The sequence below is a fragment of the Neolamprologus multifasciatus genome, chromosome 10, assembly GCF_963576455.1.
Source record: "Neolamprologus multifasciatus chromosome 10, fNeoMul1.2, whole genome shotgun sequence".
In the NCBI taxonomy this organism is placed as follows: domain Eukaryota; kingdom Metazoa; phylum Chordata; class Actinopteri; order Cichliformes; family Cichlidae; genus Neolamprologus; species Neolamprologus multifasciatus.
Window position 1 is genome coordinate 1,021,057 of NC_140448.1, and position 15,879 is coordinate 1,036,935.

Genomic DNA, 15,879 nt, shown 5'->3' on the forward strand with positions numbered 1-15,879 from the left:
GGACCGGCTTTTACCATTACCACATGCAGTTTGCTTCTGAAGCAGCTACGCCTACAACAGTTCAACCAGGAACAGAACTACTGTCACGTCTTTGCTGCCCATTCTTTTCTTTCCTGCAAGGTATGTGGCGTCACTTCTGTTTGTATCATTCCATCACAAAATAACTCACAACCCATAAGCCGCACATGGATGTGCTCCAGCCACAAAACCAAAAATTTCAGAACCCACAGCATTCCTTGCATTTGCCACAAGGTACAGATAGGAAGGGCAGAAGGCATCTCCACTCCTGCTCTTTTTGGGACAGAGGTCATTCTCGCCCAGCATGCCTCCATAACCCCACAAAGCAATAACTAGGTATATCCATTTCAACAATAATCAATATTCCGACATTAAAGGAACCATTAAAAAACATTCTAACCCAGATTTCACCTACAATTTAGTAAAAGGTTTTTCATCAGGCTTCCACCCAGGGATTGTCGCTCAGCCATCAGTCTCTTGTACATGTAAAAAACACCAATCAGCCCTCAAGGACCCAGACAATGTTGACAGCCTGCTCGCCAAAGAGGTTAGGGAGGGGTTCATGATTGGACCTATTCCTCACCCACCATTCCCCTTTTTTGCATCAGCCCACTGGGCATCACAACCAGAAAACACTGAGGGAAAAAAAAGCATTATCATAGATTTGTCCATGCCTCATGGTAGCTATATACCGAGCATAAATGGCCTCATTCCCAGTGGACCATGCCATTTCTCTCTTTCCAAGTCCTGCCAATTCACCCTGACATCTGGTACTTGTTTGGAGTCAAGTGAAAAGATGCCTATTATTTAACAGTCAGGCTAACTTTTGGTTGCAACAGCAGCCCCAAACTGTTTGACCCACTCCACAAAGCCCTATGTTGGATTCTCTCTCTTCTTGAAATGTCCTGGTTTTATCCCCTTCCACGTCACCTGAAGGGGATACAACTGTTTCTTCTCTTCAGCAGCGAGTTTTGCCAAAATATGCAGGAGCCGTTCCTGCCTTCTTCAGCCATTTTTGAAATCAACCCAGTGGTCATTGCAGCCTTACTATGGGGCCATGAAAGGTAAAAACTGTCTATCCTCATCCACTCACACAACCGTGCTATAGTAGACATAATTAACAAAGGCCAAAGCAATTCCCCTTCCATCATACCCTTCATGCAAGTACAGTGACTACTTCCTGGGACACATGCTCAAATGTGTTCCTGCATGCTTTCTTTGGATTCCTACGCTGTTCAGAATTTACCTCTACATCAATGAAATTCCATCTAGATCTTCATCCCTGCATGAGCAACCTTCATCGTGAGACAGTCATATATCTAAGACTGAAGGGAGCAAATATTTTTTTCACAGCACTACAATATGTACAGCCCTGTACTGATCTGTTTAAATATCACTCAATGCCTCAAAGGCACAAAAAATTAACAGTAAATCCTTGTAAAGTCTTAGTGTAACTTAATGAAATATTGTTGGTCGTATTATTGTTTTCAGTTAAATCAGACTTAAGTCTAACTGTGTTCCATGTCTCTATACGCAAAATCAACTTGGCAACTTAGCACTTTCCTTCTAGCAGATGTAGCTAGTGTAGCCTCCCAGAGAAACTGTAACATGTACTTGAGGTTATAACGGGAAGACAGAGAGAAAAAAATCGGTGGAAACTGTATGTTTTGCAGATTACAGTAACTCTATTTTTCTTACATTGCCCAATCTAAGTACATCTTGATGATGATTTAACATGATGATTTCCTTCTTCTTTTTTGAAAGAAGGAAGTTATAATTTAAGGGGGTTTTGTAACTTCAAAACAGGGAAGGTACGTACTACAAGAAAAGGCTTTTGTGTTTCTGCTCATGGAGTGAAACTATGGAGCAGTCTGAATATGGAATTAAAGCAATGTTCAAACATAAAACTGTTCAAAAAGAGTTATAAAAATATGATCTTCTCGAACTATAAAGAAAGGGAAAATATTGAAATTAAGTGAATGTCTCTATTTAAAAAAAATAAAATAATAATAATTCATGATGTGATATTATAGTATATAGTATATCAGAAATCTGTTCACTATTTTTATTACAAATTATATCAGTAAGGAAGCTGACTAAATATTAACTGATAATTTATGGCAAAGGGGTGGGATTAAATAAGTGTTTACTTCTTCCTACTCCCTTTCAACATGTAAATTAATCAGAAGGTTTTTTTTTGTATGTATTTCGTATAGTATTTTTTCTCTCTTATTTTCTTTTCTAAACGTACCTGTATATTGTTCACATGTTGAAATAAATTACCAATCGAATCAAATCAAATCAATCAAACATAATAGTATGAGAAATATATCTAATGTAAACAAATTTAGGGCAGGAATAGGTACTCTTGTTCACATAAACATTTTTCATATTTCCAAACTTTATAAGCCAAACTTTATTAATATTCATTACGGTTTGGTTAAAAGGTTATGTGAAAGAAAAACAAAACAAAGGCTGATTATTTCCTTGTCTACAGCGTGCTGTGATAGGTGAGTGTGTCTGCATGTGTGTGCCCTCTAGCTTGACCATGACTCATCATTGGAGCTTTTAAACTCCGGCTAACCCTCTGGGGTATTACATGTTCTCATCCTTGTCTCTAGACGGCTTGAGTGAAGATGATCCTCATTAAAGTGTCCAGATAGAGGGCATGTGTCTTTGTGGCTTCTCCTGTTCTCACACTAAGAAACTCAATCTGACAAATCCTCTTATAAAAATATCATTCTCTCACCTTCCCATCCCAGACCCCGTTCTCATCAGACATCAATGCCTCATTTGTCCTTCTTTATTTGCACACAGCATTGATCAGGTGAAAGCAGAACTGAATCTGGTTCAGGCCATGTGGAGGACTTGTCTTTCACTGAGTATTTTTGCTGGTACATGACATGTGAGGTATGTCGATTACTGTTAATATCGTCTCACCAGCATGCAGATGAAGAGTGAGGTTGCCGTCTCATCAACTACAATAATTGAACTGTCATCCAAATTGCCATATTGTCCAGGTCTCTTCTTGTATTCCCTTTTTATACATTTCATGAAATTTTCATCACCTCAGAGGGGGAGTTATTTCCTGTCTTCATTTATTCATCTAACTTGAATGGTGTTCAGGACAGGCTGACAGTGAACATGATCTACAGCTGTGTTATAGCAGATGAAAGCTGCATATTTATTAAGGAACACTCAAGACACCTAACAACACAATAAAGCCATACTTTCTTTGACTAGCAATTGGTGTATGGCTCAACACAGACCATTCTACCAGCAAAGAAACAAAGAAAAAATATTGCTCCCTTCACATGCCCTTCCTTCACAAGTGCAAAAAGCTTTCTCATACTCAGAACCAGTGAGACAACTATCCCCAACTGACCTTTTGAACACCATGTTACCCAAACTGATTCAAATCAAACAACTGCTTTAAGCTTTTTGTTAAGTGTGTTTTTGGTTGTTTATAAAAAGACTAATATTGTGGGATCTTTTAATAAAAAACAACAACCTGAAAAAAATAGTCTGAAAGAATAGTCTGTGCATTTCCCACATACTGACCACTACAAATTGGAAAAAGTCAGTTCAAACGTGTGACCAAATACCACAGTGCTCTCTGTGGTAGAACAAGGTTGACAACCAACCTGTATGATAACCAACCCTGGTCTACCCTACTTATTTGTTCATTTAAACATTTTCACATCGTTAAGATCTTTTCATGCAGAATGACTGCTAAATATTCCAGAACAAACATGAGGAGAACTGAATTTAATGTTTTAAAAGGACCATAGAAGACATTCAATCATAACTGTCAAAACAGAGTGTGAGAAAACAAAAATCAAGGTGAAGTTTGAAACATCTTCCCTGACGTTCTATGATGAGAATAAACACATTCAAATGTGTCAAAGGTAGGCTGTTTGAGTTCTCTTATTCATTCTATTAATGTTTTAGTTATTACTCTTTTCTCAGCTTTTCTTGGAGGATGTGTTCATTATCACATTCAGCCGCTTGCAAATGAGAGAAATTAGCAATGCTCTAAGAATATTATGTCTGTAGGGTGAGAGTAGGCCAAACTTAAATGCTAGATGTGAAAAACTTGTGAACAGTCATTAGAATAGCATAAATGACCAAACATGCAACGCAATATTACAGTCCACCATGTCCATTTCACACTTTGCATCTCCAAAGTGTGAAGTGGACAAAGAAGTCTCTTCCAGTAAAATCTTCCGGTACCAGCAGGGAGAGTAAATATATTTAAAGTGGAGACGTCGTTAATGGCCAAGGAAGGTATGAAGTACATTTCAGGGCTAACATGTATTTACACCTAATTGTGTTAGTAATGTCTGTTTAAACATTCTCCCATGATGTTTAAATGTAGTGTTGGGTTGACATAAAAACATCCCTCTGCTCTTACTGCAACTTCTGTATATATGTCAATTTCACACTTTGCCTCTCCAAAGCTTTGCCGTGATACTGGGTTGAAACATGACAATGAGTAGTTTAACAATGAAAAAAGAGAAAAGGGTTAAAAAAGAAGTGTGTTATTTTTTGACATCTTCCATCTTTCTGCTTCATTCCATTCCAGGAGGTTAAGCTGCCATCTGCTCATATTGGTTAATAACACCATCAAGTCTTGATTTTGACTGTAATTATTGCTGTAGATAGCCCTCATGTAAACTTATTTCCATCACTCTCTCTCAAACCTTTTTATTTTATTAAATATTATTTTATGGCTCTTGTCATCTCTTTGGCCACCATTTAAAATATAATGGTGAGCAAGCCAAAAATATTGGTCTTATACAATCTGTTCAAACATGAAAAACTTTAAGGAGAGATGTGGGGGTTAAAATATTCATTTTAGAACTTCTGTGAGAATCATGACATTCTCTGGTTTCTTCTTACAATCACAGTTATTCAGTAGTGCTTGTCCATACAACCACAAGAAAATTAAAACAGGGATATAACACAAACTAACACAGAGCCCTCTGAGAGCACCTGTAACTATACCTATAGCTGAATTTACAATAGCACATTAACAAACTGTAAGTGTAGCTTAAATACTTTGTGCTTGAATTTCTTGCCACTGGCATCTATTTTTCCCTCAACCCAACAAGTTGGGTCAGATGGATGTCACTCTCAGTGGCGGTCCTAGCCTGTTAGGCGCCCTGGGCGAACACCCCCTCTGGCGCCCCCCCGCCCCCCCCACACACACACACACATATGAAGAGGGAGAGAGTATGCATAGTATGCAAACGGCTACTAAACAGACATCATACTTCGTCATACAATGAGAACAGGACAAATCAACAATTGACACTGACTAATTAATATTATATTATTGTATATATTGTTTGGAGGTTAGTCTGTTACTGTTACTATTTTTACCATTTCTTCTTGGAGGAACTGTAACCCACATAATTTCCTTAGGGATTAAGAAAGTATTCTGATTCTTAATGTTTTAGGATACATGACCTGCCATTATCCAATGACACATCTGCTTACCTGTGTCTTTTGCTCGTTTCTCCTTGTAGGAGCCATAATTAAATGTATTGAATTTTAAGGATCACTGGGTTTTTATTTGTTTGGTTGCTATGGTGATGTGTAACGGGAGTCACGTGGGTGCTAGCAGTGACATTAAGACGGCGTTGTCAGTCTGTCATTCACTGGTTTGATTTTGACAGAGAGCAGGGCTGGGTAGCCGTAGTTTTTGTTGACCGCAGCACAACGAGTTTCCCCTTGTTGCATTAGAGCCTGTGATGTTTTAAGAGTTTGAATCGCGAGCCGATCACATTGCTCTGTAAACTTTTCAAGCACTTTAATAAACAAGCAAGCAATTCCACCTCTCGCATTATTGCGTAAAGTTGACAGCGAGTCAGGCAACTAGGCAGGCTCCATCCCCGGCCTCTTGCGACTGTGGAAGTCGCTACACTCCTCTTCTTTTCTCTTTTTTTAAACTTTAAAAACGGGTTGTGTGTGAGACTTTAAATAAACAAAATATAAAATATATATTTTAAATTGTTATTGATCCCTTTACCCCGAATCCTAAAGTGTATATTTATTTTTTTTACTCTTAAATATTTATTGTTTGTTTACTTTCACTGCTGTAACTGGAGCCTCGTCGTCTCGTCTCTCTATATAGTGGACTGTATGTAGCGGAGATGACAATAAAGTTTACTTTGACTTCAGCAGCAAGCAGGCGCACCGAGGGCTCTCGCGCTCACTTTTCGTGTATAGAATTTTGAAAAAACATCGGTGCAAATTATAAGTCTGTATCATGATGTCTGGTGTTTTCGTGTTTGTTGTTTGTTTTTATTTTTGTTTTATTTTGAGAGTTGGTAATTTTTGCTGCTCCAGCCAGCCAGAGAATCCCCCGTCGCCCCGCCCTCTCCTCCCTGTGCCGCGAGCAGCAGGCGCACCTCGCAAACGGAGGGCGCCCTTACTCCCATGGGCGATAGAAAATCGATCGGTGCCTGTACCATTCCCAATATGGGCTCGCATGATGTCGGGGCAGCATGAGTACAAGCAATTTTTTTTTTTTTTTACCGATGCCCGTGATGCCGCCCCCCACCACGATGCCGCCCTGGGCAACCGCCCGTGTCGCCCGTATCTAAAACCGCTACTGGTCACTCTCTAAGCCCCGTTCCAGTCTCTTCCTGTAATGAGATTGTTTTTGTTCTCTCTGATATCGTTTTTGACTTTACCATACAATATAGAGGGCCCCAGGATGAAAATAGATTTCAACTGACTTAAAGTAAGTTGATACTAATATTTTTAACTTGACCTATTTGAAATTTCTTCTATCTAAAATTTTCTTTTAATATCATACATTAAAAAGAAGCACTTCCTATGAACCGGAAAAAAGAAAAAAAAAAAGCTGCAGCTGGAGGCAGAATTTAAATTGCAGGAGCACTAGACACTCTTTGAAAAAACAGGAGGTCACTTCAGGTACCAGTGAGGGAAATGATTTATATACTTATTTATATCACTTAGTAGATCTGGTAATAATACCATTACCCTCCAAAAATGAGAAATAAATATCATTTGAATGGGGATCAAGACTGCAAGAAAATCAATTATTGGTAGCATTTAATTAATTGTTAATAAGCAATGATAATAGAAGTGCTGTGTTGTCAGTTTAAAAAAAACCCAATCATGTTCTTATCTATGTAGTGCTACGTAACTGTCAGCATGCTACTGCTTGAAGTACAGAGGTTCAGCCTAATTGTACAGAAATTAGGGGTTTTACTGTATAATTACATATTAACTATAATATATAATTTTTTCTAGGCCTATACCATACTCAGTGACAAAATATCTTAAGTTTATTTTGTTTTTCAGAAGCCAGTTGATAATTACTTTGCAATTTGTGGATTATTTTGTTAATATTAAAACTTGTTGTAATGGTACCATAAAAACTACTTATTTATGACTTAGTACAAATTTGTTCTGTGATACCTAACCATTTAAATTTGCCTGATGTGAGTGCTGATGTGGAGTAGATAATTTGATCCCCTCAGAGGGGAATTCACATGAAATGTCAGCGTGATAGATACCCACAGACCCTCATCAAAAAAACTTGGCCGGGTCCCAAGGCTGGGCCCACTGAGTCCATGGCATCCTGCTAAACCACCCATGTTATCCAGGCAACAAATCAGGGAGGAAGTGTTTTGGTTTCTCTGTCATAGACAGCATACTGGTTAACTGAGGAAGATGGTGCAGGGTGCATGCTGAGGAGTGGGGGGTCACTCTTGGTCTGGGCTGCCCACAGCTTTTGTATGTCTGTCTCATTTCACAATCCATCAACCGAGCGTGACTGTCAGGCGAGCCTTCAGCTCCAGCAATCCATCAGGGCCTGTCACCCAGCCATCACAACAGAGAGATGAGGCCCCAACATTCGAATTCCATTAGCCCCAGTTATAACGCCAGGCAGCCTAGCCAGCCAGCCAGCACCTTGTCTAGGACCCAAAGAGATAATAAAATGACGAATCAAAAACAGACTCCACTGCTGACTTCCCTTGGGATATGCTGAAGTATCAACACTACATTGATACACAACATGGTTGATGTTACTGTTCATTTTTTGTCTTTTCATGTTTTCTCCAAAAATAGAGTTTTGCTTTTGCTTCTTTCCCTCTTCCTTGCAAAAAGGACTCAAGCTTTAAATTTAAATCATGGCTTTGACTGGCATCTCTGGTTTTAATGGTGAGATATACTTAGAGCTCCAGAAAGTGACAAACACGATTTCTCAAATTATGAACACACATGAGTTTTTTTGAGTCACATTCAAGAAAAGGACAAGTTGATATTATTCTCTATAGGGAGATATGTATGATTCTGTACCAAAGCTACCACAAGCAGATGTTACAGCAGGTGTGTAAATATTAGTTTTTGAATAAATAGAATTTGCAAATGGGACAAGTTTCACCTTAATTAAAACACACACACAAAAATATAATATCTACGAAAATGTCATTATAGCTTTCACAGCAATCTTATCATAATTAAAAGCATAATGAAATTTAATTTTTAATTATCAGAATCACCATGACAACCCCTAATCACATTAATAAAATCATTTCTTCATCAATATATATGCATATATATGCAGAACATAGGCAAAATTTCTGTTTCATAAAGCTAATTACAAATGTTTTATTTATATTCAGAGGTAGACAGGAAGTCAGTCATTTGGGGTTTGCTTAGATAATAGATTATCTTAAATCTGAGAGTTGTTTCTGCTATTAACAAAGACAAAGACAGTAAATAAGATAGTACTGATCTACATAAACATGTATTTTCTAGAGTGCTGAATGACCTCTTGCTCCATGTAACATGTATTATGAAGATTACACTCTATTCCCTATAGAGACTGCTTATATATGAAAGACAACAAAAAAATGTGTAAGTGTCAACCAGCAAGTGCCAAATGAGCAAGGGATAAGATAAAGATTGTAGAGGCGTCCATTCCAGACAGAAGTACAAAGAATTACTATTAGCCAACATTTTATTGGAGACCATTTCATTTAAGACAATTAAATATCAATAAATTTGTGACTCTAGTATGTGACTTTTGACCTACTTCATGCACTGCTCTACTTTCCATTGGAAATTGTAGGAGATGTCCTGCAATGCTGCCTCCACTTTGTTCAGCTAAGCTCCAGTATTAGTACCCTGGGTTTTTAGAGAAGATGAGCAATGTTGTCTCATCTTGCCATTGTTGCCTTTCTTCTTAATCCTTCAGGCAGTCAATTTGAAGGCAGCGAAGTGTGAAGCCCTATAATGATGGGTTATTGACCCGTTTGCTGTTTGGCAAGGAGGAGAGAGACAAAAAGGATAGGTTCTGTTTCCTGTGATATTTAGGTAGCTCTCTGGCACTGAGTGTAATATGACTGAAACTGATATTCCTTATGTCTAGTGGCTATACAAATATTAGCAACTGTTTGAGTGCAGTTCAATGTAATCCGTTTCATCTGTTTTCGTGTGTCTGTGTGTTGTGGGGGGCTCTTTGTTTACTATTTTTAGATAGCTAAATTTAGCAAAATACACCAGAAGGTATGGATTAAAAACTTGTATGTCAGTGACACAGAGACATTTATGGTGGTATCACAATTTGGTATTGGACACAAAGAACTGTGTATGTTCAGGCTCTCTCTGCATACCAACCTGTAGTATTGGGTTGCATTAAGCAATAAATCACAAACACACAACCTGACATTCCAGGATCATTTTTTTTTAACTTCTACTACTTATTGTAGGGTCTATCACACAATATAAAGTGCCTTGAGGTGACTGTTGTTGTGATTTGGTTTTTTATACATAAAATTGAGCTGAATTAAAATTTAATGTAAAAGTTAAAATGACACTTTTTGTCACGGCTGGCGGGGTGAGCCGTGTGGTGTGGAGGAAACGGAGGACCCAAAATGCAGACAGCCGATAAGATGATGAGTGTGAGGGTTTATTTACAGTATACAAATAACAGAACTGAAAGCAGGACAGAACATAACCTAAACTGGGTGAGCTAAATAACAAACCGGATCATACAAATGGGGTGGGAGGCAGAGAGACACAGACGAGGAACAGACACCATGAAACACAGACGAGCCGACAACGAACACAGACCGACACCCACTATAAATACACACATCAGGTAATCAGGAAATGGCACACAGGAGGGGACACAGCTGGAACTAATGGACATAATGAGACACAACCCTACAAAGTAAAACAGGAAACACACAGACTGTTTTACATAACAACACGAGGACATGAACAGAGCACCGAGGGAGACGCAGGTAGGGAAGATAAACACTACAAACCCCAACCACCAATACAAAAACAGAATAAACTAGAAAATACTAATAACAAACTCAAAACGCTGGGTCACCGACCCAGGACCATGACAGTACCCCCCCCCTCAAGGGCTGGCTCCAGACAGCCCAACAGAAACACAAAACCCCCCCCCCAAAAACCAAAAACGACCCGACCAGGGCGGGTGGCGGGGGTCCAGGACGGAGGGACAGAGTCCAAAAAGGCCCAGACGGACAAGTTCAGGGGGCCGATCCGGAGGCCGACAGCGCCGGAGGCCAAAACAGTGCAGTTCCGGGGGCCGACCGTGCGGAAGGCGGCAACGACGGGGAAACAGTTCAGGCGGCCGACCGTGCACACGGCAGCGGCGGCGAAGCGGAAACAGGTCAGGAGGCCGACCGTGCACGCGGCAGCGGCGGCGAAGTGGAAACAGGTCAGGAGGCCGACCGTGCACGCGGCAGCGGCGGTGACGTGGAAACAGTTCAGGGGGCCGACCGTGCGGACGGCGACGGCGGGACTGCAAGTCCGGGGGCCGGCCACGGTGACAAAGATGCCGATCATGCGGCCTGGCAGATGACCGACGGTGTTGAGGCGGCAGTTGGGGACCTGAAGGCTGCGTGGCCTTCGCTGGACCAGACGAGGCAGGAGCTGAGGCTGGACCAGGCGAAGCGGGCGAAGCTGAGGCAGAGGCTGGACCAGACGAAGCGGAGGCAGAGGCTGGACCAGGCGAAGCGGAGGCAGAGGCTGGACCAGGCGAAGCAGAGGCTGGATCAGGCGAAGCGGAGGCAGAGGCTGGACCGGGCGAGGCGGATGCAGAGGCTGGACCGGGCGAGGCGGATGAAGCCGGAGCTGGACCGGGCGAGGCGGATGAAGCCGGAGCTGGACCAGGCGAGGCGGATGAAGCCGGAGCTGGACCAGGCGACGGCGTGGGTGAAGCCGGAGCTGGACCAGGCGACGGCGTGGGTGAAGCCGGAGCTGGACCAGGCGACGACGAAGCCGGAGCTGGACCAGGCGACGACGAAGCCGGAGCTGGACCAGGCGACAGTGAGGATGAAGACACGGAGGCTGCAGCTGGCGAGGATGAAGACACGGAGGCCGCAGCTGGCGAGGATGAAGACACGGAGGCTGCAGCTGGCGAGGATGAAGACACGGAGGCCGCAGCTGGCGAGGATGAAGACACGGAGGCCGCAGCTGGCGAGGATGAAGACACGGAGGCCGCAGCTGGCGAGGATGAAGCCGCTGCTGCTGCCGGCGGTGTAGATGAAGCCGCTGTTGCTGCCGGCGGCATGGATGGAGCGGCAGCCGGCGAGGATGATGATGAGGCTGCAGCTGGCGGCTGGACGGGCTCCTCGGGCCCTCCAGCTGACGAGGCAGGCAGCTGGACGGGCTCCTCGGGCCCTCCAAAGGACGAGTCTTGAGGCTGGACGGGCTCCTCGGGCCCTCCAGCGGACGGGTCTTGAGGCTGGACGGGCTCCTCGGGCCCTCCAGCTGACGAGTCTTGGGGCTGGACGGGCTCCTCGGGCCCTCCAGCGGACGAGGCAGGCAGCTGGACGGGCTCCTCGGGCCCTCCAGCGGACGAGTCTTGAGGCTGGACGGGCTCCTCGGGCCCTCCAGCTGACAGGACAGGAGGCTGGACGGGCTCTCCGGGCCCTCCAGCTGACAGGACAGGAGGCTGGACAGGCTCCCCGGGCCCTCCAGCGGACGAGACAGGAGGCTGGACGGGCTCCTCGGGCCCTCCAGCGGACGGAACAGGCGGCTGGACGGGCTCCTCGGGCCCTCCAGCTGACGAGACAGGCGGCTGGACGGGCTCCTCGGGCCCTCCAGCGGACGGAACAGGCGGCTGGACGGGCTCCCCGGGCCCTCCAGCTGACGAGACAGGCGGCTGGACGGGCTCCCCGGGCCCTCCAGCGGACGAGACAGGAGGCTGGACGGGCTCCTCGGGCCCTCCAGCGGACGGAACAGGCGGCTGGACGGGCTCCTCGGGCCCTCCAGCTGACGGGACAGGAGGCTGGACGGGCTCCTCGGGCCCTCCAGCTGACAGGACAGGAGGCTGGACGGGCTCCCCGGGCCCTCCAGCTGACGGGACAGGAGGCTGGACGGGCTCCCCGGGCCCTCCAGCTGACGGGACAGGGGGCTGGACGGGCTCCTCGGGCCCTCCAGCGGACGGAACAGGCGGCTGGACGGGCTCCTCGGGCCCTCCAGCGGACGGGACAGGAGGCTGGACGGGCTCCTCGGGCCCTCCAGCTGACGGGACAGGAGGCTGGACGGGCTCCCCGGGCCCTCCAGCTGACGGGACAGGAGGCTGGACGGGCTCCTCGGGCCCTCCAGGAACAAATCAGAACCAGCAGGCGCACGGGCCTCTGGCAGGAACGAATCAGAACCAGCAGGCGCACGGGCCTCTGGCAGGAACGAATCAGAACCAGCAGGCGCACGGGCCTCTGGCAGGAACAGATCAGAACCAGCAGGCGCACGGGCCTCTGGCAGGAACAGATCAGAACCAGCAGGCGCACGGGCCTCTGGCAAACACAAGGCTGCCTGCAGCTGCACCGAGCATTGACTCAGCTCAGGCAGCGACAGCCGGGTGCAGTCCTCAGCTGGCTTCTTTACCTCCAGGGGTCCAGAGTCTGCTGGGGGCTGAAACCCAGCCTCTGGGGAGGCCCTGGAGTGCATCTCAGTCTCACAACTGGCCAGCTCTTGAGGAAAGTGTGCAGGATTGTGTGATGTTGTCTCTCTGCAAAAAACACTTAGAAAAAGAGTCCAAAACGGGAGGCAGAGACGCAGCCTGCTGTACAGAGGGAGTCGGTGAAGATGGCATAGATGACTGGGCTAGTGGGGATACCGGGGGCCGAGCTGAATGCTGCTGTGCAGCTAAACGAGCTTGCGGCTGTGCAGCAGGCTCAAAAAACACAGCCCCGGTATAAACTGTCACAAGTTCTGGTGAAACCAAAAGAGTGTCTTGTCCACTCACCATAGCCGGCCGCTCAGAAATCCCCAGGTCCGACTGTGGCGAGGAGCGTCGGCGGCGTGAGCGCCTTTTCCCCCTTGAAGGCTGGGTTGACGGGCCGGGCAGAACATCCCCTGTCGAAAGTGAAGCATGAGTTGCAGGGTGGGTGGTAGCAGCCGGGGGGTGAAGACGGAGCTCGTTCAGAATGAAGTTCTGTGCGAGCGGGTGAAGTGAGTCCAGTAGCCAGGAGTGAGCAAGGATTAGCTGCTGTAGCCTGGCTTCTACAGCGCGGTGAAATGCCTCCCCCTCATGCTCAAGCCACAGGTTAACTAACCTTGAAACAGAGTCAACCAATTCCTCCCGAAACTCCTGGGAGGGTGCGGATGCTGCTGGGTCCATGTTTGGTCGGCTCGTACTGTCACGGCTGGCGGGGTGAGCCGTGTGGTGTGGAGGAAACGGAGGACCCAAAATGCAGACAGCCGATAAGATGATGAGAGTGAAGGTTTATTTACAGTATACAAATAACAGAACTGAAAGCAGGACAGAACATAACCTAAACTGGGTGAGCTAAATAACAAACCGGATCATACAAATGGGGTGGGAGGCAGAGAGACACAGACGAGGAACAGACACCATGAAACACAGACGAGCCGACAACGAACACAGACCGACACCCACTATAAATACACACATCAGGTAATCAGGAAATGGCACACAGGAGGGGACACAGCTGGAACTAATGGACATAATGAGACACAACCCTACAAAGTAAAACAGGAAACACACAGACTGTTTTACATAACAACACGAGGACATGAACAGAGCACCGAGGGAGACGCAGGTAGGGAAGATAAACACTACAAACCCCAACCACCAATACAAAAACAGAATAAACTAGAAAATACTAATAACAAACTCAAAACGCTGGGTCACCGACCCAGGACCATGACACTTTTGACAAAATAAAACAAGTAAATCTGACAAGTATGAAAAATTATTAATATATTCCAGTGCCATGAAAATATACTTACTTTTACTCACTTTACTTACCATTATTGGAGAGTTTTTCAGTCAAATCAAATGTAAAAGCTGACTGTGGCAGAACATGCAACTATGTAAATGTAAGCAAACTGAAAATTAGGAAAAGCAAAAAAAATTTTTTTCTTATTTTGCCAAGAAAAACTGACGCTTGCTACCTCATCCAGAAAAAAATAATCCCAGCTTCTTAGAAACACAGTTGTGCGCCCTTTTTTGTCCGGGTCTGTTCGCTCGCTCGCTCTCTCTCTCTACCTGTCTCTGTCTTCCTTTCTCTTTCTCTGCTCTCCATGAGGTTCTGGTGGTTATCTATCTTGACATGAAGGAGGGAAAGCCTCAGGGTAACACTTGACAGGGATTCCTTTCCATGATTCTTGGCAGCTCTCTCCATTCCCTTGCTGTCACTGTAGGGGAATATAAGGGAGTCATAAAAGACTGCTGTCATGTCACTGTCACAAACACTGTATGGAACCAAGACGTCCCACACCAGTGCAGACTGTGAGCTACAAAAATGTGTTTTGTGTGTTCTGACTAGGGTAAAGAAAAGATGTACTTCTGTCTTTGGCTGCCAGTATATGTTTTCATATAAAGTCACTTTTTGGTCAAAAATTTCCTACATAATAAATACCAACACTGATGTCTCCTAGTATATATCTGGCATATATCTTCACCAAGCATATCTTTTTAAGGACACTTATTAATTTTGAATGTGATACAATGGGTTTGCATAAAATTAGAACAGTACTTTAGGCAAATCCAGTATGTACTTTTCATGCAAAGATTAGGGTTAAGGCTAGGGCACCGTTAAAAATGGACAACATTTATCAACAACATCAAAATGATTAGATCCTTTATTGATATGTAATTTATGATACCAGCCTGTCATATTTAAAACAACTTCAAAAACAATCTGTCATGTTTCGGCTGTGTGGCAGGCAGGAATGGACCCAAACGCAAACTCACGGGAACGGAACTTAAACTCAAAAACACAGCTTTATTGCTGGGAAACAGATCATACAAACAATACAAGACTAAACTGGGAAAAACTAATTATAATGTGCACAAGAAGACACAAGGAGAATCACACACAGCTATGAGGGACGACGCGACACAGAACAGAGGGGGACTCTGACATAAATACACAGAAGGTAACGAGGAAAGTGGAAGCAAATGGGGAACACAGCTGAGGATAATTACACGTGACAGGACAGGAAAGATACAGAAACTGAAAATGCTGACACCAGACACAAACCTTCAATGCAACACAGGATGTATACAGAGGCAACCTGGAGGAAGAGAGAGAGAACAAGGAGCAGCACATGATGGGGTGAGGAAAACACGGAACACAAGGCACCAGAACTAACATCACAATATAAACACAATTACACAAAGGGAGACACAGGGGCCAACTACATGAGGGAACGCTATTAAATACACAAGAAACTCAAACTAGGACACTAGACTCTGAATAAACTAGGGCAACAAAGAAAACTTGGAACATAAATTTATAATACAAAAACAATGAGGCACAAGAAACTCAAAACACTGGGTCTAGAGACCCAGGTCCCTGACACAAT

The 15,879-nt window shown here is 44.6% G+C and overlaps 1 protein-coding gene across 3 annotated transcripts in view; it reads left to right on the forward strand.

Moving 5' to 3' along the window:
• Positions 1-15,879, forward strand: part of ntm (neurotrimin) — a 384,314-nt gene that overhangs the window by 223,362 nt on the left and 145,073 nt on the right. The gene's annotated exons all lie outside the window — the stretch shown is intronic.